Source organism: Octodon degus, unplaced genomic scaffold, assembly GCF_000260255.1.
Source record: "Octodon degus isolate 3935 unplaced genomic scaffold, OctDeg1.0 scaffold00145, whole genome shotgun sequence".
Classification (NCBI taxonomy): domain Eukaryota; kingdom Metazoa; phylum Chordata; class Mammalia; order Rodentia; family Octodontidae; genus Octodon; species Octodon degus.
In genome coordinates, this window is record NW_004524721.1 from 2,490,167 (window position 1) to 2,503,160 (window position 12,994).

Genomic DNA, 12,994 nt, shown 5'->3' on the forward strand with positions numbered 1-12,994 from the left:
TAAAATACACCCTACAAAGAAATTTTAAAAAACAAAGAAACGAGCAAGTGGGTTAGAGATGCAGTTCAGTGGCAGTGCACTAGCCCATCATGCACTTGTTTGTGGGTTCAATCCCTAACACTACACACACACACACACACACACACACACACACGGAGACATGGACATAGGCAAATGTAGTGAATCTGTCGACTTTGAAAAAGAGTAATATAGAATTACAAGAGTAATCCAATTCCTGGTGAAGGGCTGGGGAGATGGCTTAGTAGAATAAGTGCTTGCCTGGCAAGCATAAGGGCCTGAGTTCAATCCCTGGTTCCGCCTGAAAAAAGAAAGAACAATCAAATTCCTGGTGATAATCCAGGAAGACACACAGACATACATGCACATTAATTATTTTCTTCATATATGAGATTAAAATATATATATATATATATATATATATATGTGTGTGTGTGTGTATTATATATTCTGATGTGTGTTCATATAATGCATGATCCTCATATCAGCAGTAGCACATTGACAAATCTATTATCTTCTTTCTTTTACATTTCTTAAAATACAAACATTCCCAATACTCACTCTCCATGAGTTGGCTTACTATTGTACTAAATCTACACTAATGTTAACACATGCAAATCCAATCATGGAGGGGGCTATGATTTGGAGTAAACAGGTAACAGCTTTCAGCTGTGCAGATGTGTTGTGCAGATGTATTCTTGAGTACATAGGCTTAGCAATATTTAAAATTAGCAGTAATTTTTCCATTTGTGAGTAAGTGAGTAAAAACTGTTGTGCCTTAAGAGTTGGGTAAATTGAGCTGTAATTTGGGCCACTAACTTTGTAACATATGGAAAGTTCTTTGAGGGACTTTGTAGTCAGAAGAAAACTTTGTATTTACTATTGTCTAGTTTTCTCAGAATTGTATGAGTTGTGGGCATGCATAGTAATTATACATGTAGATGCAATAAAATTGCTTCCATGAATTTATTTTGATATATAAAAATGTAAACACACAAATTTCTTGATGAAAATTCTAAAATAAAACTCCAGAGAAGTTGAAACACTTTGGATAATCTCAAAATCATTATTCTGAATGCAAGAAACTAAACCCCAGAAGTCCCCATTGTTTGATTCCAGTCCTGTAAAAGGCAAATAAGCCCACAGTCATGGTTATCATGGCCCAGTGTTGCAGAAGTAATAGAAAACATATTCAAGATATATTTATACAGAATAGGCAAAATGAAATTCAGTAATTTTAAGCAGCATGAAAATAATAGACTGATAAAAGGTCTAAGGAATCATCTAGGGATGATGAGATTTTAATTTTCTTGTTCATGCAGTTTTATGTGTGTAAATAACAAAAGTAACTGAAATCTACACTTTAAGTACATGATAAAAAAATTAATATATGAGAAGACATTTCCCTTCATTAGTAGACAGAAAATACAAGTTTCAAAAGGATAATATTTCCTGCCAACTTAGTAAAAATAAAAGATTAGTAAAAATAATCTCCAGATTAGTAAAAATAAAATCTGACAATCTATGTTCTAGAGAAAATGCTGGGCCTGAAGGCATATGTACAGATGTTTATAGCTGTGTTTTTCATAATAGTAAAGAGGTAAGTCAAGTAGAGCCAAATATCCAATTTAGGAAAATGGGTAAATAATATATGGCTTATTGAACTGTTAAATACAGGTATACAATAGTAAATATGAATCGATAGTGTGTGGACAGGATATCATGTCTGAATCTTGTACTATGAATAACCACTAAGAAGACAACAATATGCAACTTATTAATTATTGAAACTGTCCTGCTAATCGATTTTGAAACTGTCTCATTGCTATTCATTTCTCAATAAAATTATTTTAAAAAGTAAATATGAATTGAAAACCAGTATATATTATCAACTTCAGTGAGTCTCAGAGTTATAAGATTAAGCAAAAAGCCAGTTGCATAGAGTAAAATCACATTTTTACAAATGAAAGTACCAAATGAAATAACACATTGCTCAGGAACACATAAGCACATATGGCAAAACTTCAAGAGCAAGTACTGAAATGATAAACACCAACTTTGGGGTATTGTGGAATGTGGAAGATGTGACAAAGATGAGATAAGATGAGTCACAACTGCTTGGCACTGTTTTCTTGTTGACTCTGGGGAAAGAATACCTAGGTGCCTTATATCATTAGGTCATGAGTATGTAAGGCATGCATCTATGAAGGACATTCTGAGGAATTTTATTTTTCTTTTAGCCTATGGAAAAACATATTCAGGATATATTTACACAGAATAGATAAAATAAAATTGAGTAATTTCAAGCAGCGTGAAAGAATTTACCATGTCAAATAGTAAAACACTGGAAAAATATATAATAAATAGTAAATAAGTAAACATAAATGATTAAAATGCATTAAAATATAATTATATATTAATCTCTCAGACACAGAACCAAGTTGAATACATATGTATATACAGCTATAACTATAATATTGTGTGCATTTATGTAAAAATTCAATAAAACATATTTTAAAAAATTTAAAAATTTCACATGAGAAAAAAGTTCAATGTGCCCCCTATTATCAAAATATTTAAAATATTCAGAAATATTGAACATATAATTGAAGACGGAGAAGCATCATGCAAAATATCACAAATGGACAAAATTAGCAGTTTTTGAGAGAAATTTATAAGAGAAATATTCTGGAAAAATAATCCAGAAGATGCAATAGTTATGAGCGATACAGCCTAAAATGTTGAAAACAATTTTAGGGGAAATATATTTTATTTAGAAATATCATTACATTTGTTGGACATATAATATAATACCCTTAGATAAGGAAAATGTGTCAAAGTTCAAATCTATATGTCAATTATCCTCACAAAACTAGAAGAGGACATTTTAAGCTGGTATTTTCAAATTTCTCCTACATTCTTTTATCACTGAAATATAGTTTAGAATTTGGTCTTTTTTTTACAGTCAGGTTAATATTTTTTGCAAGACAGAACCTACATAGGGAACATAGTGTACCCATTCATAACCATGTCTTTAACCCGTTATTGAATGGCAAATTAACAACTGCATGTATTAGCTCACAAGACTTTCGATTCCTATACATAATAAATTGACTTTTTTTTTGCCTTTGTGAGTATCAGCAAATGTTAGTGCACATTATAAAGGTGGCATTAGAATACTAAAATGAAGACCCTGAGCTATCAAATGAGCTATAGAAGGAAAGGCAGGAGAATTCACAGTGTGTGGTACATGGGTTTAGTGTAGAGTGGATGCATATATACTTGAACACATTTGTACATCTATGCATACATAATTTGTTTGCAACTTGACCTTTTCTTTCCTTGAGGAAGGACATAAGAGGCATTCCTAGATGGGTTCTTCATATTTCCTTGCTTGAGAAGTAGCTCAAATCTAATTTTTTTGCAGGTGCTAAATAAAATCAGAACGAAGCTAAACAGATGGTCACACCTCCCTCTCCTCATCTCAGTTAGTCAGCTTGATTAAAATGGTCATTCTTCCAAAACTTGCATGTCTTATGCAAATGCATCAAATATTTCTACAAACCATATGTCCAATATCCTAACTTAAGTGTGAATAAATTTATATGAAAAGTTAATATTTGATGCCCAATCCACTAATGCACTCTCAGAGATTTCAAAGAAATTCTGTTGGATTATTCTCGTTTGGCAAACACCTATAAAATGTTGAAAATTCTATGCAAATAATTAAAATATTCAATCAGTGTTATATACAAGAAGAACTAATCTGGACCCCAAAGTAGTTAACTCTGGATGTGACCTACTCGTAATTAAATGCATTGTCAAGCATAATAAAATAACATTTGACCTTAAGCAAAAATTAAAATGTCTACATAATTTACGAATATAACTACATCTCTTTCCTTTTGTTTGAGTCAAATTTAAGGCAACTCAACTTTTGCCTGGATCTATGTTGAACAAGCAGGTCGAGGAGTCTGAATGAATGAGCTGTCAGAGTATAGTTTCTGCTTCCGTGGCTGAGGAGCTTGAAATGAATTGGGTCAATCAGTTTTCCTGGCATAGTGTAGACACAGCTGTAAAGACAGAGAGGAGAAAACACTTCCACACCTCCTTCCCTCCAAGACTACATAGACATATAGTTCATTTCAGACACACTTATCTATGTGATTATTATGCATACATATGAATGAATACAGCACAATTTAATCATAGTAACCTGCTTTGATATTCTATAATTTTAAATAGAAAGAGCTCTGAGAAGACACCAAAAAGCTCCTAATATAGATTCTAATTTAATCACTGGAGCATAAATTGTTTTAGTATCTATGAAGTGAGTTAAATTGCCATTGCTAAACAAATCCACTTTGATAAAAGTGATTGGAGATATTTTAAAATATTTGGGGAAAAATACAGGTTAAATGAATAAATAAATACATGAATTTTCAGTTGCTCTTTTATTCATCATGTCACAGAGGATTCATTCCTCTGTATAAATTGTAGGTTAAAAATAGATAAGTTGTGTGTCTTTCTGCTCTCCTGTGTTGCCTTCAGAATAACTACAGACATGGAATCTATATAGATGTGTATATATGTATTTTTCGGCCTAGCTTTATCACCTATCTATATCTACTATCTGTTATAGTGCTATGTCCCCAATCTATCCTCCTACCATCCATCTATCTCTACTACCCTAATCATCTCACTATTTATTTGTGTCTCCCTGTCCTCTCTACCATATATCTACCTTTCTAAACCAGATGTACCTACTTGCTTACCTTCCGACTAACCTGCTTTGGGGATCATCTTTAAAATTAGGAATAGTTTTCTATTAATAAGGTAACAGGGAGAAAGGTATAAAATAAGAACATCTTTTCTCTAGTTAGAGTCAATGTAAATGAAACTGTTATTTCTTACTTAACTCTCCAAGAACTTTGCTTCCTAGAGGGAACCACAGAAATGCTTTCTCATCCTCACTTGAATCCCCCACAGCACATGACCTTTTTCTCAGAGATAACCAGCTTTCAGGATTCTTGAGTGTGGTTCTTTTTTATTTTTAATTTATTTATGTATTTATGCATTTATTTATTTTTTGGCTGGCTCTGGATGCCTTCAGGGCAGGTCTGTGAAGGCTTAAGGATATGGGGATCAAAACACAGCATCCTGAGCCTGACTGCTTTGCTGAAGCAGTCACTTAAACGACTGACTTAATGGGAAGGACCCTTGAGTGTGTTTCTTCCATGTAGTGTTTCCTCTCCTCATGTAACACCCACACCCAGATGGACTTCCTTTCTGAGCTAGTTCTGGGGCTCAGACTCTTCCAGTGGGCCAGTAGAAAGAACCTGGTCTGCAGTTTCAGGGTTTGGAGGGAATCCCCACCTAATTCTGGTTCTGGACAACTACAGTTGGCTACCTTGGTTCACAAACTTAATTTGTTTTTCAATTTTGGAAAAGACACATTTGTGTCTGTTTGGGAAAGATAACCATGGTCATGTTTGTCACTTGATGCAGAGTCTATAAACAAAAACAATATTTTGTCAAACACCTGTGTTTGGGGACCTAGTTGTTTTAAGTGAAATCATTGCTGAACTGAAGTTCCCATGTACTTCAGCACTTTGGTGAACCAAAGCACCCCTGTACTCGGAACTCTGGTTCAGAGTCTGTTACAAGGGTGGCAATATCTCACTCTAGAGGAAGTTTGTGAGGACTAAACTCAGTAACCTATGCCTAAGTCCTCAATTACCTCTTGTCTGGGAAAATATTGCTGGAATAATAATTTGTTGAGCAAACATAGTGTATACAGAAGGCTTCAAAATGGTACACATTTCTAGACAAAAACATTTTTATTGATTTTGGTGATTCAGATTCCTGAATACCTGCAAAACATGTGGCTGCCTACATTTAGAAAATTAAGAGAGATCTATGTTGTAGAGAGGTTTTGATGATTTAATTGGGATTGTTAAATATGCCATTAATTGGTCTCAAATCCAATTACATTTGAGTTCTAAGGAAATGCATAAACTTTGCTATTGACAAAAACAAAGGTCACTAATACTGTGTTGTCCTGGAAACCTGGAACATATCCCTTATTAGAAGAAATAATAAATATACTTCCACTCTGAACCTCAAAGCTAATTACTGGCCCTTCCCATTAAAAACATGTGAATTAAAAACAAATTTACATTCAATCAAATATCTCATTAAAGTAATTTTAATATGTTTGGCAGAATATACCATAACAGGAATATTATACACTATCCACCTTTATTAATTAATCAACCAGTCTACTTTTAGTGCCTATGTGACTGCTTTCCAACTAGTCTACAAATAAGATGTTAAACCCTCCGAGAGTCAATAATAGAAATAAGCTACTGAAAATCTATGTTTTCCAATTTGCTCATTTTATATTCTCTCTTCCCAAGGCAGGTAAAATTCTGAAGTGTAATTTTGAAAAAGTGGATTATCATCTGAATGAAAAAATTCTTCCATTGTCAACATATCTAGTGATTTATTCTTGCCATCGTATAGGTCTTTTATCAAGCTAAAGCTCTTGGAGTTACTTCTGATTTAAACATTGTAATTTATTTTTCCTACTGGAGGTAAACCTGATAGATCACATTACATGTACATCATCACCTTGTAACTAGTATATGCAAAATCATTAGCCTATTGTTTCCCAGGGCCTTCTAAAGATAAAACACATTTCCAACCACTGTGGTCATATATTCAGTAAAGTCATCAAGCTAGTTTCCCTTCACAACCAGTAGAGACATAGGATTTTAGTCATGGAAGCTATACTGTTGGGCAGATGTCAGTTGGGATAGGTGCATAGCAGTAAGTGTCAATGAATAAAACCTTAGTCATCAAATTATTTCCCTTCACAATCAGTAGTGGTGGACAATTATAGTTATTGAAACTATACTGGTAAGCCATTATCTCAAGCCTGTCAGTTGGCCTGCAGCTATAAACTAAGTGTAAATTCAAAATATCTTCATTTATACTTATCCCCCATCAAATATTGATGGGATGAGTTTCTCTGAGATGTAAATTGTTGATGTAAGGGATCTAGGAATTGAATATACTTTATATAAAACAAAAGTGGTGCTGATAAAGGTGGTATGCTATAATGACTTATTCTCCAGAAAGCGTAGAAGTTTTCTTTAGGACCTCAAAAGATGCACTTGTAATCTTTAATCTCCTCTTCCATTTATTCTGACTGAAGTCTCAGTCTTAGTATTCCTTCTTCATTGACAAATCGTAGCTTGCACACAAATGAGGTAGGAAAATTTAGATTGCTTCTGTCTTCTCTCTGACAGGAAGTTTGCTTATTCCTACCATATCCCCACTAATTTTCCTTAATTTTCTCAATATGACCCAATCTCACAGCCACAAAATGTTCCAAAATCTCACCATGATACAGGGAGAGGAAGTGCCTCACCTCCTACCTCAGTTCCAACCCAATACCCAGCTGCCACATTTGGCTGTCTTTCCGGCAGTCTTGTTCTCTGCGGCTTCATGGGATCCTTTGTCTATATTCATGATGGGGTTTGAGCCAACCCATGAAAACTCAGAATGACCTTGGTGAATATAAGCAGCTCACACATGATTTATGTAGAAGCTACTGAATATATAAAATGCAAAGACATTTTTGAACTGTTCAAATTGGCAAGTGTCTGTCTTGTGAAACTTCCTCTGCTTCCTGTAATAGAACCCAACTTCCCCAGAACCTTACACAGAATGACTTACATAAGTAGTGTGCATGTGGAGAGTCAGCCCCTGGAGTTTCATAACTTAGCTTTGGCAACCATATGGTAACAGGATTCAAGTATTTTGCAAGGTAGTGACTTGTGATGATAAGTGGTATTAATAACTCCTATTAGAGCTCCCCCCTATCTTATGACTGAATCAAGCAAACTCACACCCTCAGAACACTAACTACAATAGCAGGTTATTGTGAAATAAATAAATACAGTTTTTAGCAGAATTTTACTGAACTGAAATGAAAATTTGTCATCTTTAGCTGTGGTTGGAAGTTAACTTTTAACCAATAGATCCCACTGAAGGGAATCATTTTGTATTTACATTTTTTAACTTGGGATTATCACAGGAAACTCTATTCCTTTTACTTTTTTATTTATTTTATTTCTAATTTTCATATTTTATTTATTTATGTATTGGTACAGGGTCTCTCTACACAGCTTGGACTCACTGCTGAGGCTGGTACAACATGCATTACCAGGGATCAAACCCAGGTCCTTGCACTTGCCAGGCAGGTGCTTAGAGTGATGAGCTATCTCCCTAGCCCAAGCTCACAGTTCTTTTTTTTAAAAAATATATTTGTAAGGATCTAACTATACAGATTGGACTTGTAGTGATCCTCTTGTATTCAGCCTCCCCAGTACTGGGATCATAGGAGTGCATTACCATGCCCAGTCTGGGCTCAGAGAGCCCAGCAGCAAGGCCAGTGCAGCATGTGGTATTGGGTATCAAACCCTGATCCCTGTGCTTCCCTAAGCAAGCACTTAGTCTGCTGAGCTATCTTGCCAGCCCTTGGGCTCATAGTTCTAAAGGCATCTAATCTTACACCAGAATGCCAATGACACTTTGTCTTCAAATGTAGCAAATAATGCCCCTCACCAGTCAGCATACTTTAGTTGTCCAAGTGATACTTCCTATTACAGTTCCACTTGCTTCTGTTGCTTAGAAATGGCTAGCCACTGTGATGCACAGCTGGTCATCATGATGCACTGTAAGAACCAATCAAAGACAGCCAAGTAGTCTACCTCTGTACACCCTCACCCCTTTGGGGGCCCCATAAACCTTCCTTTCCTGGGCCTTTGAGCCCTGACATTTTGAGGAACAATTGATTCTTCATCAGTGCCTGTTGAACATTAAATAAATCTGCCTCCTGTAGGACTCTGCTGATGTTTCCATGTACCCCAGGGAGAAATGGCAGCAGCAATGAGAAAAAGATAGACAAGAAGACAAGAGCTGGGTCAGGCGGTGGTCCACTGCTTGATTGGCAAAGGACCCCGAGAACAGTAGTGAACGGTAGGGGCCTTTACTTATACTTTTGCAAAGTCAGTATCATGTGACACAAGGTTGCCTAGTAACTAATAACTGACACTAATCAGGCAGGATGCTTTTCTCAGGACTGAGGTAGCTTGACTGTTTAGGGACTGAGGCCTAGTCCTGCTCTCACAAATATGACGAATTTCCAGCTTCAGCAGCTCCCAACATATCTCCCTTTTTTGTTTTGTTATATGAATGATAGATGTTCTGCTGCAATTGGAGAAGGTGTGTTTGGAGAACTCTGTAGAAGACCTTTGTGTTCTTGAGGCCAGCCAAAGGTTTCTGATACTATATTCAGCAATTTAATACTATACAATCCAGTAGTCCATAACAGTAGTGAGTTACCAGTACAGCTGGCAAGTGTCAGAAGTTGTTAGCAATTTAAACCTTTTATAGTTAGCATATTATTAGGGCACTACTTTTCACATCTTGTGGTTACACTTTTCTACTGGATGGTTAAGACCAAGTTAAGGCAAGACCTGTATTAATCAGTTTTAACTTCTTGTGATCTATAAAGTTCCATTAAATCTCCTGAGGATTCACCTTGGAACCAAGTATAGCACCTCTTAGACCTTCTGCTAATGTCAGCCATCTGGATGAGTCACAGCCAGTGCTGAATCAAGCTGCTTTCTGTAAAAGCTCAAGAGTTTTTATTCTCTCTCTCTCTCTCTCTCTCTCTCTCTCTCTCTCTCTCTCTCTCTCTCTCTCTCGGTGACTCTCCTTAGGCACACTATACACTGTTGATCACTTTCATCTGTGGTTCCATAATTTTCTTGATCAAAAAATCAGGGACTGCTTGTGCCAGCCCTGACCCCAAGGCCCACTGAGATGGCAATTACAGGGCGTGATGGCATGCACCTGTAATCCAAGCACTTGGGAGGCTGTAAGGAGAACCACTACTAGTCAAATCTAGTAGTGAGACCCTGAAGACCCTGTAGACCCTTCCCTAAAATACAGAAAAAAAATCAGGGACTCAATTGAGTTATGGGATATCACAGATGAGGTTCTCTTATGTCCTGAGTCCTCATTGACCTTGGAGGGCTGGTGGCAAAACATTGGCCATCTTTGCCCATCTAGCTCTCTAATTTTTGGTAGTCAAACCTCAGTTGTAAAACATCCAGAAGAGAAGATTAATGACATTACCTTCTGGGAACCTGGCATGTTGGCGCACATCTGCAATCCCAGAATCTGGGAGGCTAAGACATGAGAATTGCTAGAAATTCAAGACCAGCCTGGGGGCTACAAAAATGAGCACAGGGCCAGTCCCAACTGCATAGTGAGATCCTGATTATGACTGTAAGTCAGGCTCAGAGGCAGGAACCTGTCTAGCTTCATTTTCATTTCAGTATTTTCTTGTTTTTCTCTTGGCTCCAGCACTTATGTTGGGTACTGTGACACAAAGATAGACAGGGTTTGGAGTCCATCTTGCAGTGCAGAATCTCTGCTCTCAAGAGCCTCCTTTAAATCAATAGAGTCTGAGTAAAGCACATTGCTGTCCACGTGGCTGGCCCTCATCCTATCAGTTGAAAGGCTGAATGAAGCAGACTGTGGTCCCTTGAAAAAGAACAAGTTCTATGTTCAGCTGCCTTTGGACTTGAGCTGCAACATCAACTATTTTCAGGGTTTCCAGTACATAGTCCTGCACTCACCCCAGAAGAGAGGGTGAGTACTGGTTCACTGGGGATTCCCATACAGGCTATACAGAAATTGCTTTGAGATATGCTGGGCTTTTTTTTCTCATTAGATGTTTCTGGCCATTCTCTCTCTGCCAGCAAGACTCTGCTCTTAGCCAAGCCAGAGGCTTTGAGGTGCTGAGGTTCTAGCATGCAGCCATCTTGCACATGCCCCCTCTTTTTAGTTTTTTAAAGTGTTAAAAATAATAAATTGATTTGAGGCATGAGAAATCATTTTAATCATTATTATGGAGTCTTTTTCAGACTCACTGAATAAATACTTGAAACCCAAAATTCCAAATGAAATATCTTCAGTTTCTTCAGGGCATAACTACTGCTCACATCTCTGTCCCCATTTAGCCGATGTCCCTTTTTCTGTGGCTGAGTTTGCCTATCAATCGTAGGGTTCATTATCTTACTATCGTTTATCTCTATCACAATTTTTCCCTAAGTGGCTCTTTCTCTACTCTATCTTTTCAGGTCTTGCTAGAAAGCTTCTGAAGGGATCACCAGAACTCTCCACTCTTGTCATGGGCTGGTGCTGGCTATATGCTTCTATCCTGTTATAGATTCCTAGCAGGATAACCTTATCAGTGTTTAGTAGCACTTCTGTGATATCCTGAAGAGAGCAGAGATGAAATCAGCAGTGTGGAGCTGATCTCTATGTATTTGGAAGCCTAGCCCAGCTACTTCACACTGTGCCCTAAGCAGTGGCCCAGGAAGAAGGGTCTGTCTGCGGTGTAAGCAGCATTCTACAAACAGCAACCTGCTGCCCACCAGTATGGTTCTGAGCTGCATTGTGCCCTTATGTCTTTTCACAGACCCACAGATGCTGGAAGAACCTGTGCCCTGCCAACACAGAATGGTGGCACCCAGTCCCCCTGTGTCCATGCCCTGCAAAGTGATCCTGGTCCCTTTCCAGTCCCTGGCCTATGATTTTCCCAGGATTGCAACACTGTGAGCCTCTGCTCCCTTTATCTGCTCTTATTTTGGGGGCAAGGGAACCAGACTCCCTGAACCCTAGTGCCCAATCTGCATCAGGGCCTTGCTGAGTTCTTCAGCTGATCCCCTTACTTGATCTCTTCCTAATTTTACCTACTAGTGATGCTCTTCTAATATGCACATCTTCATTTCACTGTTCTTTTCAATCTTTTCACTAAGGAAATGGGAAATGTAGTAGAAAGAGCACAAGCTGTGGAATCAGACAGGTAAGACTCAGACCATAGAGCTGGTGCTGATTTATGCAGTTCATGCCTATTTTCCTGGAAACGGAATTCAAGGGCACCCATTTAATGAAGCTGTTGGTAAAGTTTGAGTGAGATTCTTAGAGCAAACATTACATGGTGGAGCCAAGATCAGGGCCAGCCACCATCAGCTGATTTTCGCTCCTCTCTTTCCACCAGCCCTTTGCTGCCCTGTGCTCCAGCTTCCCATGTCTGAGGAGTTCTAACATTCAAGTGCTCCTGGCTCATCAGTGCTTTCCTAAAATTATAGGAAACCACTATATTTAGTGCTCCTATTTGTGGTTTTCTAAAAGTATAATGTTAAGACTAATTTTAAGCAACACTGAACTATTGCAATGAGTCAAACATATTTTAGCTCACCTTACATATTTTCTCATTTATCCCTCTAAATTGAAGCCCTTCAGATAAGAACATAGGGTGTAGAGAAGAAGGGCCACCATACCTGTGAGTGAAGGTTTCTAGAAGACTGATGTCACCATCATGTCCATTTTTGAAAGATTACCTGAGTCTTACAGGGAAGAAGAAGGAAAAACACTGTTGAACTGGGGATAGTAAGAAATTATTCCTTATAGAGGAAGCTTCATAATGTAGGAAATTATGTAAAGTAAGCATTAGCTTTCTGATCTCTAGTTTGTTCCCTCACCTACATTTTGTAAACTCTTTGCTGCCAAGTGCAGGTGGCCCTGAGTGTTTTATTTTTCTCTCTACCTCTCTTCCCAAGCATGGCCTGCTCTACCCAGAAATGCAGCCATTTGAATTTAAAGTGTGACAAAAAGAAATCTAATAAGAATTTTGTTGCAGTGAATACCTGTTGAGTGGGAGTGGTGACTAATCCAACCTTCCTGGGAGCTGAGGGTCTCCACAGAGTGCTGGGACACTGTGTGCTCTGCAGCAAGCTCTGCTGAGGTGTTCTGGGGAGATCCTCACATCATTTCTTCCTCTGGGCCCTTGGTGTTCATGCACTTCAGCTTCAAATCAATGAATGTTGGC